This window comes from Primulina eburnea, chromosome 2 (genome assembly GCF_022965805.1).
Source record: "Primulina eburnea isolate SZY01 chromosome 2, ASM2296580v1, whole genome shotgun sequence".
Classification (NCBI taxonomy): domain Eukaryota; kingdom Viridiplantae; phylum Streptophyta; class Magnoliopsida; order Lamiales; family Gesneriaceae; genus Primulina; species Primulina eburnea.
In genome coordinates, this window is record NC_133102.1 from 7,146,768 (window position 1) to 7,159,380 (window position 12,613).

General features: G+C 42.8%; 1 protein-coding gene across 2 annotated transcripts in view; it reads left to right on the plus strand.

The window, feature by feature from the left end:
- Positions 1-12,613, plus strand: part of LOC140822858 (transportin MOS14) — a 37,585-nt gene that overhangs the window by 20,872 nt on the left and 4,100 nt on the right. The gene's annotated exons all lie outside the window — the stretch shown is intronic.

Consider the following 12,613-nt stretch of genomic DNA (forward strand, 5'->3'; position numbering starts at 1 on the left):
GAAACTCAAATGGACCAAATGAGAAGTTGCTGTCCATTTCTGAATTTCCAGCAACCAGGGGCTTGAACGAACGGACCAATCTGATCCTAATGCATCCTATTACGTGTATTGATGTCGCCTTGGGAGCCTGGAGTCGAACCAATCACCTGAAACTCACAAACCAAGGAAAACGTGAAGCTTGCCAAGGAATATCAAAAATTCTGCATGTGTTGTTTTCAAAAGTTTTGACATGGATCTCGATTTTTGCTTGAATAAACATGATCATGTACTGAAAAATAAATGATAATATGACTTGATTGAGGTTTAGAAAGAATCTAGACATGCCTTGTTATCGTTTGAAATAGAAACGAAAAGAAGAGACGAGACGGCGCGGAGGAGTGGAACGTTTCTCTTGTTTCTTGCTCTCGATTTTTTTCTTGCCTTTCTCCCTAGCTATAACTCACGATTTTCTACTGAATATGAGTCTGAATTTCGAAAAAGCAGAGGGGTGATAGTGGTTAAGAGGGTGAGGAGAAGGGGTGCACAAAATAAGGGAGAATCAAGACCAAGTCTTCATGCATTTGAATTTTGAATTATGGTTTACTATCAACTCTTGATGGATGCTTCTAGGAGGGGTGATGGCCGATATTTGCTTGGCTAATCTAGACTAGGATAAGCTCTAATAATTAATTAAATGGTACTCCCAAAATCATATAATTATCCTACAATTTAAACATCAAGAAGGGGTCAAAGTTGGATGAGTTGGCAATGAGTTTGTCTTGGCGATTGGGGTGGCCGAAATTCACAATTAAAAATGAAGGGGGAAATGTTAATTACTTAGTAAATCACTAACCTTTAAAAGCCTCAATAATCTTTTAATTAATTTATTGAGCTAACCCCTTAATTATGCAACTTAAATGGGTTTATTTCTTAATCACCTCAAGCAACTTAAATTAAATCCTCACACCTTCTTACTAACTCAAATGAACTTACTTGCTAGCTAAATTAACTTCTGGTAATATTTCTCGGATCTTAAATTCTATCTCAAAACTCCAACTCCAGTCCGGCCTCACTGAAATGACTGAAATGCTAAAAATCAAACTACTGAACTGAAATAATAAAATAATTAACTTCAAAGAAATGCATTAAAATAATCATGCAATGAAGTCAATTAAATTTAAAAATCTAGAATTATGCATGGCTTATACGTAGACTGATTTACGGGTTCTACAATCCTTCCCCCCTAAAAAGAAATTTCGTCCTCGAAATTAGAACTCACCGAATAACTCGGGGTAACGCTCTCTCATCTCCGGCTCAGACTCCCACGTAGCTTCCTCCTCAGAATGGTTGAGCCATTTGACTTTGACTCGCTTAACCAGCTTGTTCCAAAGCTTCGTCTCCTGTCTGTCTAGGATCTGCACTGGTCTCTCCTCATAAGATAAGTTCGGAGTAAGCTGCAACGGCTCGAAATTCAGCACATGCGAAGGATTCGCCATATACTTCCTCAGCATGGAGACGTGGAACACATTGTGTACTCCGGCCAGATTCGGCGGAAGAGCCACACGATACGCTAGCGTCCCAACTCTGTCGAGGATCTCAAACGGTCCAATGAATCTCGGGCTGAGCTTCCCTTTCTTGCCAAACCTCATGACACCCTTCATAGGTGCTATCTTCACAAAGACATGGTCGCCCACTGCGAACTCTAGATCTCTCCTTCTCTGATCTGCATAGCTTTTCTGTCGACTCTGAGCAGTCCTCATCCTATCACGGATCTTGACTACTACATCTGTTGCCTGCTGAACAATCTCTGGACCCAACTCTGCTCTCTCTCCTACTTCATCCCAATGAACAGGAGATCTGCACTTGCGGTCATACAAAGCTTCATACGCTGCCATACCAATAGAAGACTGGAAGCTGCTGTTATAGGTGAACTCAACCAGTGGCAAGTTCGACTCCCAACTCCCTGAGAAATCAATGACGCAAGCGCGGAGAAGATCCTCCAAAATCTGAATAACTCGCTCCGACTGCCCATCTGTCTGCGGATGAAAGGCTGTGCTAAACAGCAACTTCGTACCCAAAGTCGAATGCAAACTCTTCCAAAATGAGGAAGTGAATCTGGGATCTCTGTCGGATACGATAGAAATTGGAATGCCATGTAGTCGGACTATCTCTCGGATATACAGCTCTGCATACTGAATCATGGTGAATGTCGTCTTAATAGGCAAGAAGTGCGCTGATTTGGTAAGACGATCTACAATCACCCATATGGCATTCGATCCTCTGGCTGACCTCGGCAAACCGGTCACAAAATCCATGGTGACGTTCTCCCACTTCCACTCAGGAATAGGAAGAGGCTTGAGCAAACCTGCTGGTCTCTGATGCTCGGCCTTCACTAACTGACAGGTCAGACACTCGGACACAAACCGTCGAATGTCCTTCTTCATACCCGGCCACCAATACAATAGCTGCAGATCCTTGTACATATTCGTACTCCCAGGGTGAATGGAGTACGGGGACATATGGGCCTCCGATAAGATGTCTGCTCGGATAGAACCACTGCTAGGAAACCATATCCTGTCTCGGTATCTCACAATACCGTCGCTGACTGTATACAAGACACTGCCCTTGGCTTCATCTCTCTTCTTCCACTGTGCCAATTGCTCATCTGCTGACTGACCACTGCGAATACGGTCCATAAGAGAGGACTGGATAGTCAAGGTAGATAAACGAGGAACTCTACCTCGAGGATAAGTCTCAAGATCGAACTTCTGCATCTCAAGCTGAAGAGGTTTCTGCATTGTCAAATGAGCCATCACTGCGACTTTTCTACTCAAAGCATCCGCAACTACATTAGCTTTACCCGGGTGGTAGCTAATGTCACAATCGTAGTCTTTCACAAGCTCCAACCAACGCCTCTGACGCATGTTCAGCTTCTTCCGCGTGAAGAAATACTTGAGGCTCTTGTGGTCGGTAAATATCTGGCATTTCTCTCCATACAGATAATGCCTCCAAATCTTCAAGGCAAAAACTACGGCGGCCAACTCTAGATCATGGGTAGGGTAATTCTTCTCGTGGATTTTCAGCTGTCGAGAAGCATATGCTATCACTCTCTCATGCTGCATCAATACTGCGCCAAGACCGAGCTTCGAAGCATCGGTATAAAGGACAAACTCACCAGATCCTGACGGAACGGCCAAAACTGGTGCTGAGATAAGAGCTTGCTTCAAAGTATCGAAGCTCTTCTGACATTCCTCGCTCCAAACAAATTTTACATTCTTCTTTGTCAGTGCTGTGAGTGGAACGGCGATGGAGGAGAATCCCTGAATGAACTTTCTGTAATATCCTGCTAGCCCAAGAAAACTGCGGATCTCGGATGCATTCTGAGGCACAACCCAATCTCTGACTGCTGCTACCTTTGCGGGGTCTACCTCGATGCCACTGCTAGAAACGATGTGGCCTAAGAACGCCACCTTCTCTAACCAAAATTCGCATTTGCTGAACTTCGCGAACAACTTATGCTTCTGCAAGGTCTGCAACACTGTAGTCGGATGCCTGCTGTGCTCCTCCCGACTCTTGGAGTAGACGAGTATGTCATCTATGAACACTATCACAAACTGGTCGAGGTACGGCTGAAATACGCGATTCATGAGATCCATGAAGATCGCTGGCACATTCGTCAGACCGAACGGCATCACGAGGAACTCGTAGTGACCATAACGAGTCCTGAAAGCTGTCTTCGAGACATCAGCATCTCTCACCCTCAACTGATGATAACCAGAACGCAGATCTATCTTAGAGAAAATTGAAGCTCCCTGCAACTGGTCAAACAGATCCTCAATCCTCGGCAGTGGGTATTTGTTCTTAACTGTAACCCTGTTCAACTCCCGATAGTCAATGCAAAGCCTCATGGAGCCATCTTTCTTCTTAACGAACAAGACTGGCGCGCCCCATGTTGAAAAGCTCGGGCGAATGAACTCCTTGTCGAGAAGTTCCTGAATCTGCTTCTTAAGCTCTGCCATCTCTGTCGGTGCTAGTCGGTACGGCGCTTTGGATATCGGAGCCGTACCTGGCATAAGCTCAATGGAAAACTCCACCTCTCTCTCGGGTGGCATACCAGAGACGTCTTCGGGAAAAACGTCTAAGAAATCTGTGACAATCGGAACATCTGAGGCTGACTGGCTGGGTTCCTCGAGGACAGATAAAAAGGTTGCTAGAAATGCTCGACACCCTCTATGCATGAGTTTCCTAGCCTGAACATACGGAATAATGCGCGGTAAAGGAAAGTACCTGTCCGGCTCAAATAAGAACTGCTCCATTCCAGGCGGTCGGACAAGGACAGATCTCCGCTGAAAGTCTATCAACACTCTGTTCCTCAAAAGCCAGTCCATCCCTAGGATAATGTCAAATTCCAGCATCGGTAGCACTATCAGATCCGCATATACAAGCTTACCGTGCAGCTCAAGGTCTATATCTCGGATAACATTGGTGGCTGCCATCTCCTCGCCTGACGGCAACACTACTGAAAAGGCTATGTCTAGCCCAATGGTCTTGATCTTCAGAAAGTTTGCGAAGATCTCCGAAATGAACGAGTGTGTGGCCCCTGAATCTATCAAGGCCTTGGTAGCTTTGACGGCTATGAAAATTCTCCCTGAAAGTTCGGAATACTAAGCAGAACCCAAAGATCACGAGAGCTAAGCTTATAGACATGCAAAGGTCAAAGTTCTTCTAACTAAGTCCCGAAAATAATACTAAGTAGAGCATGCAACCCTATTGAAATTCTAAGTTCAAATCTAAATCTCGATTCCCAAAATACGGAAATTCAATGATAACTTAAAGCTTAAAGGTACATGTCAATAACATGGTCTCAGGGTTGGTTTCTGCGGCATGGAGAGCAAAAACTTTGCCCTGAGTAGGCAGATTTCTCTGAGGGCACTGCAGCAACATGTGGTCTGTACTGCCACACTTAAAACACTTTCCTGAGCCAGCCATACATGCTCCAGGATGGCGACGTGAGCACCTGGGACAGACTGGGTGCTCCTGAGTCCTCGGGGCTGGGCGTCCCCGCTGCTGCTGCTGGCCTCGGTTCCTGGGCGGTCCGTGAAAAGGCCTCTTCTTCTGCTGCTGATGCTGATGAGGAGGATGGCGGTGCGGTGCCTGGACTGGGCGCTTGCCCTGGCGATCCCTCTCGATATCCCGCAGATCCTGCTCTGCGGCTAAGACCTTGGAGACGGCAATCTCATAAGTAGCAGGGTCAGATACCCTAACATCCCGACGCAAGATCGGCCGTAAACCCACCAGAAAGTGCATCAGCTTGGCTCTGGCATCATTCGCAATCAGGGGCACAAAGTGACAGCCCCTCTCGAACTTACGGATAAACTCCGTAACCGTCATATCCCCCTGCCTCAGGCTCATGAACTCTGTGGTCAGTCTGGTGCGAACCTCCTCAGCAAAATACTTGGAGTAGAAAACCTCCGTAAAGCGGGTCCAAGAAAGTGTAGCCAAAGTCAGGGCTACCGACGCTCCTTCCCACCATAAGCGGGCGTCTCCAGTGAACAGATAGGTGGCACACCGGACTCGGTCTGCGTCTCCTAGCTCCATAAACTCGAAAATGACCTCGAGGGATTTGATCCATCCCTCGGCAATCATGGGGTCAGACGTCCCAGAAAACTCCTTTGGACGCATTTTCATGAATCGCTAGTAAACGGCCTCTGGCCCTGTCGGCCTAGTCACCACAGCATTGTTCCCCGCAAACTGTGCGAAGAACTGCGTCATCCCAGCTAGCATCTGGGCACTCATGTCAAGTGGGGGCGGTGGAGGAGGAGGAGGTATCTGCCTCTCTTGTCTCTGATCATCATCGTCCTCGTGACGGTGCTCGCCACCACCTCTCGGGCGTCCTACTTGGCGTCTAGGGGGCATACTGTTCCATACATAACCCGTACGTAACTAACATGCATAATTCCATAATTTATTATAACTGAACACTGAAATACTGAAAATATGGAAGCATGCAGACAAAATAATTCATGCTTTAAATAAAATGCTGAACTGAAAACTTACAGACCGAAGACGTGGCTTCGTGAGCTTCTCGCGGTCAGTAGTAGTGTAACCCTATACATAACCACCGCTCTGATACGAATTGTAAAGGCCTCTAAAAACTTCTTGCTTGAAAATTTGCTGAAAATTAAAAATTTTCTTTTTAAAAGAACTTAAATGGCCTCATTCATAAAATCACTGATGAATCAGTTCAATGTTTCCAAAATATTGCAGCGGAAGAAAATAAAGTTGCCAAAAATAACAATTTTAAAATTTATCCAACGACTGATAAAATGTTTGCGGAATAAAATAACAACTGCTGCACTGAGGTCCTCGGGTGCCACTACTGCCGACCCAAGCTGGCTCACTGGTCCCCGTCCTCGGCCCTGGCCTCATCAGTACCTACAACAATCAAGTCTAGTGAGCCTAAAGATTCAGCATGCATATATCGCAGGTAACGAGTAAAATCTGAAGTAAAATATGCATGGGATAAAATATCATGACATGAGGCATGCTGAAAATAATCTGTACTCATGCTGAAAATAGTCTGTACTGAACAATTATAATACGTGCATAACTAAACTGATAATCACAGTAAAAATGTTTGCTCCTTGGAGCCTGTACTGAAATAACTGGTAAAATTTTCTGTTGAGATTATGTTTTACGCCTGTGGCCACTGCACTAAGCTGAAACTGATCGGTAACTGGCTACCGGGGAGGCTGAAACTGAACTGATCTGGCCGGTCACTGGCGACCGGGTGGTACCATACTGAACTGATCGGTCACTGGCGACCGTATAAAATAACACTCACACATAGTGAATGAACCACAAGCCATATCGCATAAATCTCAAAAATAATCATTTTCTGTTTTCATGCACGTAATATAATTTAACTGGCATAATGAAAAATCCTGTAATTTTACCAACTGGATTGGATTGGATCGTCCCCAGGCTCGCTGCAACCTAAATATGCCATGAAAATATGCAATGGATAAAACTTGACCAACTATGCAATTTACGTTCCAAAGATGCGACTACGACGCCTAATGACTTCGTATTTAATCATGACTCCGAACCAACCTGAATCGACACTGAACCGACATATCGTCATGATTAAAATACGCTGAAAATCATAAAATAATGCTCCTAAAATGATAGGGTCGAAATCTAGGTGAAATGGAGGCCAAAACATGAAACACTCTTTCGAGAGTCAATTTGGCACATCGCACCGTAAATTCTAGTACGACCTCAAAAATGATCCGAATCACGAACGGTCGAAAACACGACCTTCCTAACTCAATGGGGCACTGTCCAGTCCAAGGCCATAGGCTAAAAGCCGACCGAGAACTCGAACGAGCCTCCGAACCGGCACAGCAACTTGCTGTAAATTCCAGCAGCTGCGCACTCGCTAGTCTTGTGTTGGTTTCGAGTCTATCGGCCATTGGGGCGCGAACCACCGACCAGAGACCCTTACCAACATCCTAAGGAATGATTTGAACCATGACTAAGGGCTTTTGGCCAGCCACAATTCGAACCATATCAGAAACAAAACCGAAACTCCAACCGAGAACCAACGTGCATGTGTGTGTAGTGTTTAGCTTTGATCGATGTCTTGCGTCGTTCCAGTGGCCATTTGATTGACCATGACATGATCTAAACATCTAGGGGCATGATATGAACCGTGGCTAAGGGCCATAGGCCGACCAAGATCCATACCAAGCAACCAAAACCGAAATGCATATGCTGAAATAACCGAAGGGCCGAAGGGTATAGGGGGCTGTTGTGATGTTTTTATTAAAAACCGAGGAGCCCTGGACCAAGCCACCAAAAGGGCGACTTAGTCACGTCTTAGTCATGCTAGGGGAGTGATCCAACCATGGCTATGGGCCCTAGGGCAGCCAAGATCGAATTCAATCCCTCCTTGCCAACAAGCTGAAATTCGAAACTCAAATGGACCAAATGAGAAGTTGCTGTCCATTTCTGAATTTCCAGCAACCAGGGGCTTGAACGAACGGACCAATCTGATCCTAATGCATTCTATTACGTGTATTGATGTCGCCTTGGGAGCCTGGAGTCGAACCAATCACCTGAAACTCACAAACCAAGGAAAACGTGAAGCTTGCCAAGGAATATCAAAAATTCTGCATGTGTTGTTTTCAAAAGTTTTGACATGGATCTCGATTTTTGCTTGAATAAACATGATCATGTACTGAAAAATAAATGATAATATGACTTGATTGAGGTTTAGAAAGAATCTAGACATGCCTTGTTATCGTTTGAAATAGAAACGAAAAGAAGAGACGAGACGGCGCGGAGGAGTGGAACGTTTCTCTTGTTTCTTGCTCTCGATTTTTTTCTTGCCTTTCTCCCTAGCTATAACTCACGATTTTCTACTGAATATGAGTCTGAATTTCGAAAAATGAGAGGGGTGATACTGGTTAAGAGGGTGAGGAGAAGGGGTGCACAAAATAAGGGAGAATCAAGACCAAGTCTTCATGCATTTGAATTTTGAATTATGGTTTACTATCAACTCTTGATGGATGCTTCTAGGAGGGGTGATGGCCGATATTTGCTTGGCTAATCTAGACTAGGATAAGCTCTAATAATTAATTAAATGGTACTCCCAAAATCATATAATTATCCGACAATTTAAACATCAAGAAGGGGTCAAAGTTGGATGAGTTGGCAATGAGTTTGTCTTGGCAATTGGGGTGGCCGAAATTCACAATAAAAAATGAAGGGGGAAATGTTAATTACTTAGTAAATCACTAACCTTTAAAAGCCTCACTAATCTTTTAATTAATTTAGTGAGCTAACCCCTTAATTATGCAACTTAAATGGGTTTATTTCTTAATCACCTCAAGCAACTTAACTTAAATCCTCACACCTTCTTACGAACTCAAATGAACTTACTTGTTAGCTAAATTAACTTCTGGTAATATTTCTCGGATCTTAAATTCTATCTCAAAACTCCAACTCTAGTCCGACCTCACTGAAATGACTGGAATGCTAAAAATCAAACTACTGAACTGAAATAATAAAATAATTAACTTCAAAGAAATGCATTAAAATAATCATGCAATGAAGTCAATTAAATTTAAAAATCTAGAATTATGCATGGCTTATACGTAGACTGATTTACGGGTTCTACACCCGCGTCCGTCGTCAGCCCGCTGATGACTTCTCGATCTGCGTGTCCCAGTTCACCGACACCTCCTTGAGTTGACACTAGCTTCAAAGCTTCTCGACACTAAATTGCCTTAGAAACTGGCTAAAAACTTGAGGGATGAGGCTAAAACTCGAGAGAGAGAAACTGAGGGAAAGCGGTGTAGGAAACAAGTGAAATCAACTTCCATTTATAGGCTGCATCCGGACTAGTTCAGAAGATTCAAACTCGATCTTATCTGTCACGTGTCATAATCTCATTCGTCTAGTTGGATTTTTCGGGATAATGTATTCTGAAGTAGATTGGTTGGTCTATTTTAAATTCGGTGGATCTCAACATGTTCCTCAATGAATCAATTCTTTAATAATGCTTAACTAACAAGTCTTTAATAAGTGCTTAATTAGTACTTCATTCAAATAAAGATTCATGTCTTTATATCCTCATCACCTTACAAAGATTTAGTTCTCGAAATCAGAAATGAAATACAAACAGAACTTAATAAAATACAAATCATGATTTCAATGTTACAACTCAAAACAATTGCGAATATTCTGAGCGTATACGACTCTCTAACTCCAAATCCCATATGTGGTACCTTGGCGTTGTCATTGCATTGGAACCAGTGGAATGGTCTTGTTTCTAAGCTTCTTCTCTTTTCTACCCAGAATTAAGAGCGGTTGCTCGACATAAGTCATATATTCTTCAAGTTGAACGTATTTCCGGTCAAGAACATTCGATTCATCTGCTACATACCTTCGTAGCAACGATACATGAAAGACATTGTGAATGCTGGACAGATAGGTGGTAAAGCTAATCGATTCGCCAAATTTCCAACACATTCCAAGATCTCGAAAGTTCTAATGAATCTTGGAGCTAATTTCCAGATCTCATCATCCCGAGGAATGTTGAAACTTTAAGGAATACCCATGGCTGAAACTGTAGGGGCCTACACTTGGTATTCGCGTAATTCGTTTAACGATCTTATTCAGTTTTAATTTTCTTCTTGATCAGTTCTACTTGATCAATCGCTTGTTGCACTAATTCAGGTCCTTGCACTTGTCATTCTCCTACTTCATCCCAAAACAATGGAATACAAAGTCTACCATACAATGCTTCGAACAGAGGCATACCGATGCTGCTATGGTAGCTATTGTTATACATAAACTCTACAAGCGACATATGATCATGTCATGCTGGTCCAAAATCCATAGCACAAGTCCTCGAGTGTTTGAATAGTCCTCTCGGACTGAACATCAGGCTTTGGATGATAAGCAGTTCTCAAACTCAATTTTGTTCCCAACGTTTTCTGAAAACTTCCTCAGAACCATAGCTTTCAATCACGCTTACCGCCCCGTAGCGCGAAGGTTACCAGTGCCTATAGCGGAAAGCGAATGACTTAGCGAGGGCTATTTGAAATAAAAGCGTCACAAGTATGTAAATATATAATATATAGCAAATACTAACGTCAATTCAACGATTCATGCTTAAATAACAAATATATAACTTCAAAGCATTAAAATCTCAATTCTAAAACTAGAAAAACAGAATCTAAAATTCATTTTCATCATCTTCATTAAGATCGAGACCATCTTCTTCATTAAAATCGCACAATGATCGGCATTGCTCTCTTCTTCACTTTCTTCGTCAAAGTTGAATTCATTCTCTTCATCTACAAGATTAAGTATAGTAGATCTTTCTATTGGCCTTTTCTCTCTAGACTTAGATGTGGCTGCCTTCGAGCTTCCTGTAAGTGTAGATGTGGTCGCCTTTGAGGCCCGTAGATGTAGCGGTCGCCTTCGAGGACTTTTTAGATTTCCTCAATGTATGAAGAGCTTCATCAACTCCAACATCTGCAACATCTTGCCAACTCAAATCATCACCATCATTAACAAAGTCGGGCTCTTCATACTCCAGTCTCCCTACCAGCCTTCATTGCCATCATCCATTTCACTCAATATGATAGGATCGATGGATCACGCTTATCGTATCTACGCCTCAGAGCTCTGTTGTACTTAATGAACACCAAATCATTCAGGCGTTTTTCCTCCAATCTATTCTTTTTCTTGGAATGAAACTGCATTTATTTATATATTTTTATCAAGGCAAGATTATGAAGTAATCCTCCCGGTCGTCGATGTTCAGCTTTCACCTAGATTAGCACCAAAGACTCTGGTTTTCCTAAAGGATCACTACCAAACATGTTGTTCTTGTGTAAGACCAACAACATTGGGAAGTTGGGTTCGAACATCCCAAAAATTTCCTTCAACTTCATTTGTCTCCCTCTGAAGGGAATTTTTGGTGAAATAAGGTTGTGTTTCTAAAAAAAAACATCCATACTCACATGGAATGTCTTTTTTTGAGGGTCAAAACATTTGTATCCCTTTTTATTCGAAGAATAACCCAAGAAAATACATTTCACAGCTAAATTGACTTAGGATATGAACATAAACAGTACATCCAAAAACCTTGATAGGCAAGTCAAAATATGACACGTGCTACTTCAAGTAAATGTTTATTTTTTCGTTCTACGATGCCATTTTGTTGAGGGGTATAACGACAAGTAAATTGACCGGCCATGTCATAACAATAAGAATTTTCAACATCCCAAGTAGTATATATTGGATCATCAACAGTGTGAGTCTTCTTGTCACCTGTGATATATCTGATTTTTCCTTGCCCGCGGATGTACATACGGGCAGATTGGGACCCACAGAGTAAGTTGTCGCCATTTAATCGGCTGATCGTGGTTCTGACAGATTGTGACTCAAATATTTTCATCGAAATCGTAGCGGCAAGAGTGGACCTTTTATTGGGCGTAACTTCAGACATAGCTGCAGAAAAATTGGCGGTAAAAGACCAAAAATTGCGATGAAAGCTCTATGGAATGGAGGCTGGCCCAAATACCCAATGAACAAATTGGCTGGTCAGGAAAAAACGGCCCAAACCACTGACAGGGCTTTCGCACAAATAACTCCGCGCAAGAGATCACGCAAAGCTGCAAGGAATGTAGATGGACTTGACGGAGAAGACACAGCTGTGTTTATTTCAACAATTAAAAACGCCGGCTATGAATAGAGGAATATTTTTCCAGTAATGAAAGCCGCACAGTGAATGGAGGGTTGTCAGAGGATCAGTCCCTCTCTGATACCATCTTGGAAAATATACGAGCAGTAAAAATACTCTTTTTTCTGTGAATGAGTTCAGGGGGCTTTTATAGTGAGAGCAATTACAATACGAAAGGTAACAAATTAAGGTGGAATATTTGGCAGACTTTTACGCTCCTATTTACAATATTTACTACCTAAAAATACAAAGGAAAAGATCCTATAATATCTCCAGGATTGCAACCAGATTGTAAAAAACGTTGATTGATGGATTTCCAACAGTTGCCTATGTTTCCATTTGCTTCCATTACAATTTAATATGTCAACTAGT